The sequence below is a fragment of the Ochotona curzoniae genome, unplaced genomic scaffold (assembly GCF_017591425.1).
Source record: "Ochotona curzoniae isolate NIBS_2020 unplaced genomic scaffold, NIBS_Ocur_1.0 contig_908, whole genome shotgun sequence".
Taxonomy (NCBI): domain Eukaryota; kingdom Metazoa; phylum Chordata; class Mammalia; order Lagomorpha; family Ochotonidae; genus Ochotona; species Ochotona curzoniae.
Genome location: NW_024466607.1, coordinates 12,483,716 through 12,498,760, shown reverse-complemented (window position 1 = coordinate 12,498,760; position 15,045 = coordinate 12,483,716). Strand labels below are relative to the sequence as shown.

General features: G+C 47.7%; 1 protein-coding gene across 11 annotated transcripts in view; it reads left to right on the top strand.

Annotated features, from left to right (window-relative positions):
* The first annotated feature begins 14,541 nt into the window (after positions 1-14,541).
* The window catches only part of ANO10 (anoctamin 10), a 107,416-nt gene continuing 106,912 nt past the window's right edge, over positions 14,542-15,045 (top strand). For 9 of the 11 annotated variants that reach the window (XM_040994327.1, XM_040994326.1, XM_040994324.1 and 6 more), the window contains exon 1: positions 14,542-14,674. The gene's annotated coding sequence lies outside the window, so the exon portion shown is untranslated. The other 2 variants (XM_040994322.1, XM_040994321.1) reach the window with 2 other exon arrangements.

The following is a 15,045-nucleotide window of genomic DNA, read 5'->3' as shown; positions in this document are numbered from 1 at the left end:
ACATTTCACTTGTTCTTATCGTCACTTGGGTGTTTTTCCACAGTGAGACCTTAGCTTGCATAGTTTGGATTTGACAGTTTTACCTGTGATTTGCTGCTGGAGTAGATTTTCATAGATCATAGCTCCATCATTCTTGGAGTCAGGCATTCTTGATTCGGAACGTTCCACCCTGCATATCTCACCGCATCTCATCTGTTAAACTCGGGGAAAACTAGCACAGGAAAATGAGAATCTTCACCTGCTGCTGCAGGACGAGGAGGTAGTGGCCCCACTGAGGCAGGACCAATATGGGTTTCTAACTTGGTTCACAGGTGATGGCCTTGTATAAATAACTGCTGTCCGCTTAACTTTCTTCTTTGAGACAAATGGGGACGATGGTTTGGACTCCCAGGTAACTTGCTGTGAAGGTGAAATAAGTCATGCAAGGGAGGAAATCCACGCGACACAGAGTAGGCACCGAATAAATACACGTAGAATAAAGCCATGGCTGGGACAACTGGCTCTCAATTAGCATAATAGCCAATTCCTGAGCTCAGATCCCTCCGCTGTCACCCACTTGCTGTGTGCCTTTGAGTCATTAATGCTTTTTGTGGTTCCTACCATTTTTAGTTTTGCTCAGACCTTGAGAGTTCTGAAGTCTGCTTTCGCTCCTTTGATTTTACTGCCATCCACAACTGGTTTTTGTTAGGTGCCCAAGGGGAAGTTAGACAATTTTCTGCCTATGTAAACATACAGGGAATCGACAGCATTCATTTAGCAGGTACGTTGGGAACCTCAAGAGTCAGAAGATTGTTGCCCTTAAGCCTAGGTAGCTGCATGGCTCCTTCCCTTAAATTATGTGGACTCGCATGGGTAAAGACAAGAGGCAGAGCTGCAGTAAGCATATATTAGTTGAGGTTTTCCAGGCTCATTTTTGTATCCGGGTAAATAAGGGATACACCTGCGTTTAGTAGGAGCCTCAAGGAGAGCAAGAGCGTAGACTCAGACAAGTGAAGAAGGTCTCTCAGTAGGGATAAGTTCCAACTTAGTCCTGGAAGATGAATAGAGCTGGGGCCTGGTACGGTAGCCTAGTGACTAAAGTTCTCACCTTGCATACACCAGAATCCCATATGGGCACCAGTTCTAATCCCAGCAGCCCTGCTTCCCATCCAGCTCCCCTGGAAAAGCAGTTGAGGACGGCCCAAATTCTTGGGACCCTGCACCCGCGTGGGAAACCTAGAAGAAGCTTCTGGCTCCTGGCTTCAGATCAGCTCAGCTCCAGCTGTTGTGGCTACTTGGAAAGTGAATCAATGGATAGAAGATCTAAGAATAAGAAAAAAGATGAATAGAGCTGACTCACAGAACAAAGGGAGGGAAGGATGTGACAAAGACAGGGGCACAGTCTGTGGTGGTCAGAACAGTAGCAGAGGCCACAACTACATTAACAAGCATTCATGTATTAAACATATTTAATCCTTACCTGAACCCATGAATTCTGAGCTCTTATATCCCCATTGAAAATTAAGACAACAAAACTGAAAAATCAGTCTCTTGCTCTATGTCACACTGTTGTTAAGAGCTTGCCCAAGGATACTGAACTTTGCAGTCTAGTGCCATCCACATCCCACGGGGATTTGGCTGTAAAGCATTGGAATTAGACACAGAGGGATTTGTACATTAAGCGGTCTAATACGATGATTGGCTTCATATGGCAACTGCACTGGGTTAAGGGATACCCTGTACTTCGTAAAGCATTATTTCTGGGAACATGGGGGTTGTGTGTGTGTTGGTGGGGGCAGGGTGATATTTCCAGAAGAGATTAACATTCCAATCAGTAAACTCAGTTCAGAAGATCAGACCCTTTTTTTTTTTTGAGGGAGGTGCCAAGAGGGGCATCATCGCATCCACTGAGGACCCAGCTGGAACGAAAGGCAAGGGGAAGGGCAAATTCTCTCCCTTCTTCTGCCTCTGGACAGCTGTCATTGCACCAGCATGCCCCCTCCCTCTGCCAGTGCACACCAGAGCTCTGCCGGTTCTGTAGTTTGCACGTGTCAGACTGCATCCCCTCTCAGCCTTCGCAGTCGCAAGAGACAGGACCCGCAGTCCATCTCCTCTTGTGTTTCTACATATGTCCTATTGTTTCTGCTTCTCTGGAAAGCAGAACACATTGAAATCTTCTAGATAGTACCTATTGGTCCAAAAAAAAAAAAAAAGATGCTTTAATGGTAGGTAGAAAAGAATTTTCTCCTTCAGGTAGGGAGGGCATCTTCCCTCTCTCCCAACTTTCCCAACAAGTCAGTCTGTACATGACAGATGTGCCTCTGGGGGTGGCCCTGCAGTGCCTGAAAGGAGAGGCTTCGTGTAACCAGCACAGCTGCCTCTTTCCAGAACAGGACTGAGAGTAAGCTCACAGAATGACCAATGACCTGCTGTGACTCGGCTCTGAGGACAACACCTTTTGAAACCTGCAGAATACGGAGGTTGGATCACTGGACTTCCAGGGCCCTTCCCACCAGAACATTATCTTAATCCTTTATCTCAAAGAGAAATTTAGAATGTGAGGGGCAAATAGCACTCATGTTACAATCAGATCTACAGGGAGGAGGGTGGGACCAGGCGGAAGCATTCTGCTTTCTTTCTCCTGGCCCCTCTTAGAAGCTTGGGAACTTAAAACGCCTGCATCCTTTTGATTTCATGTAGTGTTCTAGTGAAATAGTTAAAACACAGTTCAAAGGGCAATATTCTCTAAAAGAAAGTGAAGTTACAACTGAACGTGACTCAGCAGAATAATATGTTTCCCACAGACATTGCCTGCTGATGGACTGAGTCACTTACAATGGGCAGAGATACTTCACTGGAGTCCTTTAAAGACCATTTTTTATTTATTTGTGAGAGTGAGACAAAGGAGAGAGTTGCCATCCACTGGTTTGTCTTCCCAGTGGCCACACTGACCAGAGCTGCCAGGTAGAAACCGGAAGATGGGAACTCTATCCAAGTCTCCCACGTGAGTGGCAGGGACCCAACTATTTGAGCCACCACCTACTGCATTTTAAGGCATACATTATTAGCAGGGCGCTTCATTTGGGAATGGACCTGGGACCCAAATGCTGTCATGTAGGATACAGGCCTTGCAACTGCTAGGTAGGCCAAGCACTAACACCTGCTAGAGCCTTTTAAAGGCTGTGTATGGAAAACATCAGCATAAATAAGTGCGCCCAGAAAGTATTCCTAGCGATTGCTTAGTTGAGTCTGCTTTCTAGGGACACACTATACACAGGACATGTTTGCGTCTGAGTTTAGAGAAACCACTAGGCAGAGAATGCTTCTTTAGATTATTCTATGGATGCTGTAAATGAGATTCTATTCAACAGCCTTGAAGGAGTTTAACCTCAAACTTTTGATTTCTGAAACCCATCACAAATTAGACCAGAGCTGCGCACACTAAATAATGAGAATACTCAGGCTGAATAATGAATCATTAGGATGAATTGCTCTGGAATTCATGGCGTGGCTTCCTTGGCTTTGTTTTGCCTGGCTCTGAAAGTTTTCTAATTTAGGGGTGGTAGAAAAGAGCTGTATTGCTCAAGTTTGTGACTGACAGATGGCTGTGACTTGGTGACGCTGTTGGTATCCGCTGGGCTCTCGCAGGCACAGATGGCAAGCACAAAGAGCGAGAAAGCGTACCTGCAAAAGGTTCAGGAGGGCCCTTCTGCAGAGGCCGCACAAACTATTCTTCAATCTCTGGGCTGCATTCTTTCAGTGACGTAGGCAAGCGACTTTATCACCTCCCACTAAGGAGGGCCCTCTCAAAAGCCAGGCAAACAGTGGAAAATGTTGGTGAAACACTGACTTCCTAAAAAACAAACAAGCAAAACACCATTGACAAAGACTGAGAAAGAGCAGTGGCAACTGGCGAGTCATCTCACACATGAGAGCAAGTGCACAACCCGCTGGTAAAAATGAAAAAACAAAACAAAACAAAAAAAAAAGGAGAGAACTACAGACAAGCACCACAGAGAGCCCCCTGAGGAGAGAGGAGAGAGAAAGCAGTGTTAAGTCACCCCTTAGGCATAAGAAATGAGGCTCAATTTCCTCAACAGCAAGAGAGGTAGCCGTTAGAATTCTCCTGCAACCCAAGAGGTGGGTGACCTTGCCTGTTATACAAGTGTGCATAAGGCAGACCCAATGGAAGGGAACTTGGCAAAAAAAAAAAAAAATCAAGGTTTATTTATTTTTATTGCAAAGTCAGATATACAGAGAGGAGGAGAGACAGAAAGGAAGATCTTCATCCAATGATTTCACTCCCCAAGTGACTGCATTGGCCGGTGCTGCACTGATCTGAAGCCAGGAGCCAGGAGCTTCTCACAGGTCTCCCTGTGGGTGCAGGGTCCCAAAGCTTTGGGCCGTCCTCAACTGCTTTTCCAGACCACAAGCAAGGAGCTGGATGGGAAGTGGAGCTGCCGGGATTAGAACCGGTGCCCATATGGGATCCTGGCACGTTCAAGGCAAGGACTTCAGCTGCTAGGCCACTGTGCCGGGCCAAAGGACTTGGGGAAAAAAGTATAAGTGCCTTATCCAGTAGTCTCACTTCCAGGAACTACCCTGAAAATGTACCACAACAAACAATAAGGCTTGCACAAGGTTAAGCAACATGACATTGTCCGTAGTAGCAAAAGATGAGAGACCACCAGCAGGGGAGGATCCTGTAACTGTCACACCTACACAAGCTGGAGACCAGGCGATCACAAGGAGAGAAGAAAATGTAACTGGACTGAAATAACCGCTCTAGTATGTTTTTAGATTTTAAAACATAGCACGCAACTGTACATATAATGTGTAATATTTGGGTTTGACACTAACAACAAAAGGGAGGAATGAGAATGCGTTTAGATATTTACTCATGTTTGCAAAGAGTAGGAATAAAAATAGTTACCTATGGAGCTAGAGGGAGTGAAACAAAAGAAGAGGGTTGAAAGTAAAAATTTGGCTACCTCTCATCTACTTTTTAACTTTGGGACCATGGAAATGTTTTATATCTACAAGAAAGTTGAAATAAAGAAGACAGAAATAAAATCCTAAAATGGAAAACAAATTGGGACAAATGAGCCTAACTCTATTTCAGATGCGGCAGCAACAGCTACACAGAGAACAGAATTATTTTCAGTGTTCTCATTATGCGCCCCTAGTGGGATATGATCTAAGGATAAATGAGCAGAAAGAAATCTTAAACTTCATGCAGTAACTTTCTGTCCTTAGAATATTACGTGGACAAGAAACCAAGATAGGATTTCAAATTAAGAGAAACAAGTTTTGATGACGGCGTTTAGCCTGACCGTGAAGACTCCTGAGTTCCACATCAGGATATCTGGGTTCCGTTACAGACCCTGGCTTCCTGGGAGGCAGCCGTGATGGCCCAAGTAAATGGGGGTCCCTGCCATTCACGGGGGAGGCTCGGTCTGAGGTGTAGCCATGGTCCTTTGCTATAAGTCAAAGCAAGTATTAACACAAATATGTCAGCATGACACGTTTAGATGTGAGTGGAGAAGAGCCATATTAAAGCATTTCTGCAAAGTGTATTTAGAGGTGATCCTACAGCTCCATATTCAAGACACCACTTGGGATGCCTGCACGTCGAAATGAAGGGCCTGAGTTGGATTGCAGACCTGCCTCCCCTCCTGATTCTAGCTGACTGCTGATATGCGCCCTGGGAAGCACTAGGTAATTGGGCTCCTGCCACTCATGTGAATTCTGCCCTTTGGCACGGCCAGCTATGAGAGTTTGGGGCGTGAACCAGCAGCTGGGAGTTATCTCTCTCTTTCTCTCTGCCTTTCACATAATTAAAAAAGAAAGTTTCACTCAAGCCAGAGCATATTTCTCTCTTTTAGATCTGTTCATTTAAATGGCCTAGAAACAATGATACCCTGATTTCACAAATGCCTTGTGCCCCAGATATTGTTCTAAATATGATTATTCTTAGGAGATGCATGTTGAGCTATTTAGGAATTGGATGGCGTGGGTTCACAATTTATTTTCAAATGGTTTAGCTGTGTGGATGTGGGTATCTGTATATACTTATTTAGCCAAAGTATATCATCATCATGCCAAACAATCTTTTTTTCCTGCACCTGGCATATCCTGGAGAATGAACTTACGAGCATGGCATTCAGCATAGAGATGAACCAAATCTGGAGGGACTTTCCATTTAGATGCATTTTTTAAAAAAGGATTTACTTACTTGAAAGGTAAAGCATGAGATACAGAGAGAGAGAGAGAGAGAGAGAGATGGTCTAGAAGCCAGGAATTCCATCCAGATCTCTCCTGTGGGTGGCAAGAGCATGAGTTCCTGAGGGACTGTCACCTGCCTTCCCAGGCATAGTCATAGGAAGTTGGATTGGAAGCAAAGCAGCTGGCACTACAAATAGTGGCTTAACCTGTTGAGCCACAACATCACTCCCAGGTTATATGTTTATATGTTTTCAGTGGAACTCGTAGCATTTCAACTGTGCCAGCTGTACTTACTGAAACTCCATTTTCCAGTGCTGTTTCGGGGTTCTCCGGCTGCGCCAGGTGGAGAATTTCAGTAACAGTGGGCATTGGGGTGGCCAAGGACATTGTTACACAAGGGCTTTTCTTGGGAGTTGGGACACAAAGGCTCTCACTGGGCTCTGTAACTAAGCTTCTACCTTAGCTGTGGGCGAAGTCAAATAGCCTTTTGGAATCTTAGTTTCTCAGTTGCCAAATGTAGATGGCAGACTTGATTTTTGCCCCCACAGTAAGCAATGACTGGGAATTGTCATGAAGTAAGGTGGTAAGTCTGCCCTAGAACAGGTTCAGCAAGAAAGAATGAGGTTTTATTGGCGGATGAGTGACGTGGAGTAGCAAAGATCACCCTCTCGCATGCTCAAAACACACGCAGTCCCAACAACTTTTTGGCATTAATCCTGTGTCAAATTGGTCAGAACATATTAAGATGTATCACTGTGAGAACATTAGTTTGCTCTACAAATTTATGTGTCATTATTCTTAATCTCAGTAATGCAGATTTTTAAAAAATCTGGAATGAGGAAGATGGGGTTACAGCCGGGCACATCTCCCTGTAGCTGAGTCTCTGTCAGGGTGTGCTGTTTGGCATACACCTCAGAGTCGGCCTCAACACACGTCTAAGTAACTGGCCATATCAGTACCAGAGCAACACAGCGAAACCTCCATTCACTGGCGTAACTGGCAAATTAGAACGTCCCCCAAGCCCATTGAGCAAAAATGTGAAAACACAGAATCCACTAAGTATGAAATGCTACTGAAAACCACCTCATTCTCTTCATTCTTATGTACTTCAGAGTCTAATAGAATTGCAAGTTCACCATTACGAACATTCAATTATCACTGTAATGCATCCCAGGGAAAATGTATTTTAAAAATTTTTGTTTAATAGAATACTGCCAAGGAAAGACTTTGCCATTTCGTTATATGATGGGAGAGTAGGAACCTTGGGAATATACCTGCATGGGTCTTCTTGGTAACTAACATAGGTCCTAGTTTGCATACGTTCCATGTGGAGGCCTGGAAGGAAGAAGAGAGTGCCTGCTAGCAGGGAGTGGGAGCTGAGGGGATAGAATGGGAGCTGAACTGGTGCCAGGAATGGGTGGCGGGCTCCTTTTGCCTTCTAACCTGCTTTTTTTTTTTTTTTTCAACTTCACCAACCTTGTCCAGATGCCTTCTGTTTTCCATGCTCTGTGCACATGTGCAGGAGCTTCAAGAGAACTTTCTACAGCAAACTCTGGAGGTATATTCTTTTTCTTTTAAAAGCTTTTTATTTTTCTCTTCTATTCGTGGAGGCATTCCCCAAATGCCACTGGTGGTGGTTGCAGGGCGAGACGGGGACGGGTAGGCCAAACTGAAACCATGAGTTGTAAAGTCAATGTGGAGGTCTCCCACGGGGGTCACAAGGACTCAGGTAGTTGAATGGTCACTCACTGCCTCCCAGGGTGCATGGGCATTAGCACAAAAGTGGGTTGGAAGCAGAACTGGGACTGGAACCCAGGTACCCCATTACGGGATATGAGCATCCCAAGCAACACGTCCACTGGTGGAAGTACACTCTTCCACTATTTCTTCATCCATCACAGTGAGAGATAATGTGAATTGAAAATGCTTCTAAGCCATTTATGACCCGTATGTTTACATACAAGCTCTTCAGGCAAAGCTTTGTAAAGTGGCACGTTCTGGAATGACAGTCCGGAAACACTGTTTTCTGGGCCCCTACTGCCACACTTCTACTCTAAAATCACAACTTCTCTGACACCAACGTGCAGGATTAGGCTCACACAAGCCAGGATACACCTGTATCAATGGGACAAAATACCAAAGAGCTTCTCCAAATGAGCCAAGCTATCACTGCAACAGACCCGTGTTTCATAACAGACTCACACGTTGGACCCACTTTTCGGGAACATTTCCATTGCCAACTGGCACTTGGCCTGCTCAGCTTGTCTATGTGGCAGTGGGATCCACATCTCTGACCTGAGCACCAGGGAGGCACCATGAGCACAGAGCAAGGGGGTGCAGCTGTGAGGACCCGCTGGCAGAGGCATCTTGCTTTTTGGGCTGACAACACTGTAGGAATTTACAATGTCAGATTCCTGGGTCCTCTCTTGAAAGGAGGGAGCCAGTTCTCCCGCCCCTTTGCAGTTGCGCTGGACTGAACGACTGGCTTACAACATGACTAAAGAGATGATGGTACGTAGTTGTGGAAACTCTGTGGGAAGACAGCTGCTGTGCCGTGACAGGCCTACGAGACGAGAAGCTGAGGCCTCGTTCCACAGCTCTGAGTGCGAGCCACTAGGGAGGCCACTCCATAGGACTGCGGCCACAGGAGAGGAGCCTGAGCCAGAACCACCCAGCTAAGTAACCCCTACCTTCCCAACTCTCAGAAATGGTGTGAGGTAATACTGCTTACGATGTGAAGCTTCTGCAGCTTGGAGAAACCTGTTCAACAGCAATAGACCCTAGATGCTCCTCCCTGAAGCGTTCCTTGTCGGAAGACACCTTGCCCACCCTACCACTTGGTGGCACTGTGGCACAACTGGACCCTCTTGAGGACCGCAGCTCTCACCAGGAGCACTTGCCAGGTGCAGAAGGGGTAGGTGAGTTAAGCATCTTCACCTTTCAAGTGTGCATGTCAGTGCTGGTAAGCGTCTCATTTTTCACCAAGATTAGGGAAAAAGCATGATGTGTCACAAGAGGCCGTCTATAACACACTTTGTGTGATCCTCATATGTAACTCCCCTCCACACGTGTGTGTGAGCTCGAGGAGGCCATGGATCATGTTTCTTGAGTCTCCTGGAGTTGGGGGTGAGTTACTATTGGAGAGAGAATGAAGACAGGAAACCTGAAAGTCCTTGGATGAAACAGAAGTGTTTGTAGTTTTAGTCTTTTCAAGTCTATTTTCCTTTGCATTTTGTTAATGGGAATAAATAGAGTGGACAAGAATTCCAGGTAAGGGAAAGTTGAAGACACACACACACAGCAGGAGCTCTTGACTTCAGAGGAGCTGGATACAGACAGTTACTTTCTCTACTCACTCTCTTACAGTTTTTACTTTGCCTACCTTCACTTTTTATTGTTGTTGTTAAAAGACATGCAAGAAGGAGATCAGTAGACTTGTTCTTCAAAGTCTGTGCAACCCTGAAGCTTGGCTGCTTCTGTAAGAAGTAGAAGGTGTTTCCATTGCGAATCTTATGGCAAACAACCCTGAAAATAGAGCTGTTCCTCCCGAGGAAGCAGAGGGTAAGTTTGTTTGCTGTTTCAGATAATAAAGATGGTATCTGCCTTGGATTGAGCAAGTTACCTTCAAAAGCCTCAAGTTTGGAGAGGTCACTGACCTAGCAATTAAGTTACAGGAGAATGCATCTCCCGTAAGAGGAGCTGGATTCAATTCCCAGCTCTGGCTCCTGACTTCAGCGTCTCGGTAGTACAAGACCCTGGTGGGCAGTGGTGATGGTTCAAGTCATGGAGTTCTTCATGAAGGAGACCTGGATGAAGTTCCAAATTCCAGGCGTTGTGACCATCAGGGGGCAGTGGGATGGGAATTTCCTCTCTATCTATCCCCCTGCCTTGCCTCTCAGATAGACAAAATAATCCAGGTTTAAATGACCTGACCAGGGTTATTTAAGCTCAGGGTTTCTTGGGTACCATGTGAATCCACTGAGTGTGTGAAACTGGCCTGGGAGAATCTGTGTTGTTCCCGTGGACAGGACAGGAAAAACTGAAGTGAATGTGGAACCCGAGTGGACTGCTACAAGATGAGTAATATTGTCTGATCCGCAAAGCTATGCCAGGCTAACTTGTTAGCTTGCAAGTACAGTGAAATTCCAAACCCTTTGTAGCTCTTGACACTAATGATAGAAATTTTGAGAGTTAAGATACCCGTCTTACTCAAGATCTAATATTTAGAATGAACACTTCTCCTCAGGTGTGCAGTTTCATAGAGGAATTCTATTACTTCAATGGCTTGATTCCAAGCACGTATCAGATACACAGAAGACACAAAAAAGACCCGCGAGACATTTAACTTGTTCCCTGCTAAGACCAGAAATTGGAATAGTACTGTGAGCCAAATTGTGTCCTGGGCTATTCAACAGATGTCAAATAGTCATTACTCTGTGTTATAGCTTTGCTGTAAAGAAATAGTCGAAATAAAACAGCACCTTCCCAGGGACGTTAAAAATACCTGGATGATATTTCATCTATTGTAACAAATAGATGTTAGTATTCAGCACAACAGGGGGTATGGAACGTTTGCATGTTTCTTTCGAGAGGATGGGATAAGGTTTTTTTAAGCAGAAAGTAAATCTGTTTTGCACTGCCACATACAAAATGGGAAACATCCAAAGTCTCTTAGCCAAAATGTAGAGATCGTTTTCTTTTCCTTTCTATTCCTACTTGAGATATTGAAACACTTTAAACACGAAGTAAGATATTTGACTAGAATTTGACTAAAGGTACCTGTTAGATGCTATATTTTAAACACAGATTTATATAATCAGGATAATAATTCTCATCAAACTACTATTAGGCTTTTTAACTTTTTAACTACTAGGCTTTTTATTCATCTTGTAGAAGCTAAATTTTTCATTTCTAAATTATATTTGTTGTGTTACAGATGCCTTCCCAAGGCTGTCCAGGCATGAAAAAGCCAATTTCTAATCACTGTCATTAACAGCTAGATCTTGTTGGAAAGCGTTTGGGATAGTTACTAAATCTAATATAAAAACTATGTAGTGGTGATAGTAGGGAATAATAAGGGTGGCAAAACATGGGCAAGGCCTCAATCTTTGTCTTGGCAGGAAACTGATGGCATGTTTCTGCTGGAACATTCTATCAGAGTTGTAAATGTGTGGGCAGAGATTAGGAAAATCAAGAGGCATGGTGAAAGGGCCTTGAAGCCAGGAGCAATCAGGAGTCATTACCACTCCAGGCCTGAAGGGCAAGCAGAGGGAGTTACTCAAGCCAGAGAGGAGGGCTGCCTGCCTGGGGTTGTGGCCTTCCCTAGATGGAGATGGCCAACTTGCCATGACTCAGCGCAGGCACGGCCAAGGGGCCAACACTCTGACCTCACTCTCCTCCCTCCCTCCAGCCTCTTGCCATTGTCTCCATAAAGTGGACCCAATTAGATAGCAGTACACATGGAAGCCTGTTCTTATAGTTCCTATAGGTTAACCTGCTGGGCTACACCGAATGGAGAAAGGTGGATAGCGGGTGTGGACAAATGGAAAATACTCAGTATAGCTAATGGGATTAGAAATCTGTTTAAGTACTGAACTTTGTACTAAACTCTTTAAAAAGAGATTTATTTGTTTGCAAGTCAGAATTACAGACAGAGAGGAAGAGACTGGTTCACTTCCTCACTTGGCTGCAATGCCCAGGGCTGGGCCAGGCCGAAGCCAGAAAACCAGAACTCTATTCTGGGTCTCCCACGTGGGCGGTAGGAACTCAAGCACTTAGGCCATCTTCTGCCGCTTCCCCAGACCATTACAAGAGAGCTGAATCAAAAGTAGAGCAGCCGGGACAGGGAGAAGGACACTCCAGACCGTGAGAGCAAACTTGCTCTTTGGGAGAGAGGAATGGAAGCCCTGGCTCCTGGAAGCCAGAAGGAAATCCTGGCGAGGAGAGAGCCGGCATGAGGAATCCCTGCCCTTGCTCTGGACAATGAGTTGGTGTACGCAGCAAGCGTCCCGTGTCATGTAGGAATCCACGTCATCAATCCTACCATCTGCATGGTCCAAGTGTTTATCAGAAAGTTTGCTTGTTATTTGTGATTGTAAAATAAGATTGCCTAAACAAATGGGACTTGTACTATTTCTATTCAAATTTGACTTTTTCTAAGCCTTCTAGCCAAACAAGTATTAGAAGACGAGATGAGGGGCCAGACGCCTGGTACAGCAGGCTAAGCCAGCACCCGACAGAGGTGCAGTTCGAATCCCGGCTGCTCCACTTCTGATCCAGCTCCCTGCTAATGCGCCTGGGAAAGCAGTGAAAGCCTGTCTGTTTCTGGGCTTCTGCTCCCACTCGAGAGATCCAGAGGAAGGTCCAGGCTCCAGGTTTCTCAACCACCCAGCTCTGGCCATTGCAGCCATTTGGAGAGTGAGTCAGCAGATGGAGGATCTCTCTCTCTCTCTCCTTTTTCTGTCAATCTTCCTTCCAAACAAAAAGAAATAAAAAGTTTTAAAAGATTCTCTCACTTCTTCTCTCCCTCCCCTTCTCGCTCTGTAAATGTATATAGAAGTGTGTATATTATATATTCTTAAAAGCTGAAATCATATGCAGAGGTTAGAAGGCAGGAAGTAAGCTGTTACAACTTTCTACTGAGTTGTGTCAGAACTACTGCTGAAGTTCATGAGGTCTTTACTCTGGTTCTCAGAGAACTTGCGGGGCCTAGGAGAGCTCAGCCGTGGGAGAGCTTGTCAACAAGACCACGGGCCACCCTGACAGCTTCAGAGGTCTTGCGAAGGGACAAACGGCTCCTCTCCCAGCGCAGTGGCATTCTGTCTGTTATGTTGTGGAGACACCAAGGCTCTCAACAGCAAAACTGCTGGGCCGAAAGGGCCTTCTCCAAATTCTGGGCCCCGACACAGAGCAGGGTGTTGTCTTAATACTGCAGCACAAAGAGCCTCAAGTTTCCTAATACATGTTCAGTTATACAACATCTGATTGGATGTTTTAGTGTGATGGCACTCATTCCACCCCACCACAGTTGACCTGGTAGTATTGCTTTGGTTGAACTAGTTGCATCTGTGATATTTTTCCAAAGTGCACAGCATCGCCTGGGGCCATTTGGGCATTTCTTTGAGGCCCCCCCCTCCCCTCTCCCTCCCTTGGCCCCCAAATGCGTTTGCTTACAAGCACTTATCATTTCGGTTCTTTCCTGAATTCTCCTAAAGAGGGGAGGGGTTCCTTTAAAGTGCCCCTGCACTTTTTACACTCTTCCCTGCCTTCATCCCGCGCTCAGAGACAGTGAGCGGCAGAAAGCAGCCCAGCGTCCTGCCTGGTCTGGCCTGAGCTGTGTGTGTGACCGGAGAAAGCGTGCATTCATTCCTCTTCCCAGCCCTCTTCATGGTTTTGTTGCTTGTCTGCTGGGTACAGGGTCTATCTGTGGACAAAACTGATATAAAAAAAGAAAACCACAACAAACCCTGCCTTTGTGAAGTTTGCATACTGGGGAGACTGGCGACACATTTAATATGAAACTCGGGTGTTGTGGGTAGGAGAACTGGAGAGTAAGAAGTGATCCAGGCAGGAGCGGGACTGGGACAGCAGGTGTTCAAGCAGAGGGGCGGAAAGAGTCCAGGTGAGGAGGTGAGATTCAAGCCATGACTTGAGGACCTGGACTTTACATCACTTGAAATGGGTCGAGACTTGCGCTGCGACGCGAACGTGATCAGAGTTAGATTTTGTTGAACCGGGAAGTCCATCCCAAGTCGCTCCGACCTTCGGTGAGAGTCCAGCTACGTCCGGTCCCCACCCCAGCGACAAGCTCAACTAGATCCGCCTCTCCCCTTCCGGCCACGCCCCCTCGGCGGACCGGCTCAGAGAAACTCCGCCCCTTTGCACAGAAGCCCTGCCCCATGCGGAGCGACTGCTGGGCAAGGTCCCGCCTCCCTCTTTAGGCCACACCTCCCTTGCCGAGGACCCGCCTCCCCAACTAGGCCCCGCCTCTTCCACCTAGGCCCCGCCTCCCTAGCTAGTCTCCACCTCCCTTGTCGAGGTCCCGCCTCCTCCACCGCCCCGCATCCCTAACTAGGCCCCGCCTCCTCGGCTAGGCCCTGCTTCCCCGCTAGGCCCCGTCTCCTCGGCTAGGCCTCGCCTCCCGCCAGGCCCCGCCTCCCGCCAGGCCCCACCTCCCCGCTAGGGCCCGCCTTCCCGCTAGGCCCCGCCTATGGCTGGGTCCCGCCTCCCCGCTAGGACCCGCCTCCCCGCTAGGCCCCGCCCCCGCTAGGCCCCGCTCCCCGCTAGGCCCGGCCCCGCCCCGCCGTGCGTTACGCCGGCCGGCCCCGCGAGGCTCGCCCCGCTTGGTTCTTTACGCCCGCCGGCAGGCCCGCCCCGCCCCCGGCCCCCGGCCTCCGGGTCCACCGCCCAGCTTCCCGGTGCGGCCGGCTGCCGGGTCCGCCCCCGAGGACGTGGAGCGCCGCGGCGGCCGGTGAGGGACCCTCGGCCTGTGCCACGCAGAGCCCGAGTGTGGGTGGGTGTGTGTGGAGGGGGAGAGGTGGCTGAGGCCCGGCTGCCGCGGCCGGCGGGGCACGGCTGTCAGCCGCAGCCCTTCCTTCCCGAGCTGGGAGCCACGGGTCGGGCGTGGAGGTTTGAGGAGAGCTGTGGGCGTGGAGGTCTGAGGAGAGCTGCGGCCGGGAGTGGAGGGGTGAGAGCTGAGGGGGTGGTCGCCGTCGGGGCACGGGGCGGCGAGCGCGTGGAGGGGTGGGCGAGGCGGAGCGGAGGGCGCTGCGGGGTCGGGGGTCCGCGCCCCAGCAGTGCTGCTGGCCGTGTGCCCCGTGAGGTGAGGGGCTTCCCAGGCGT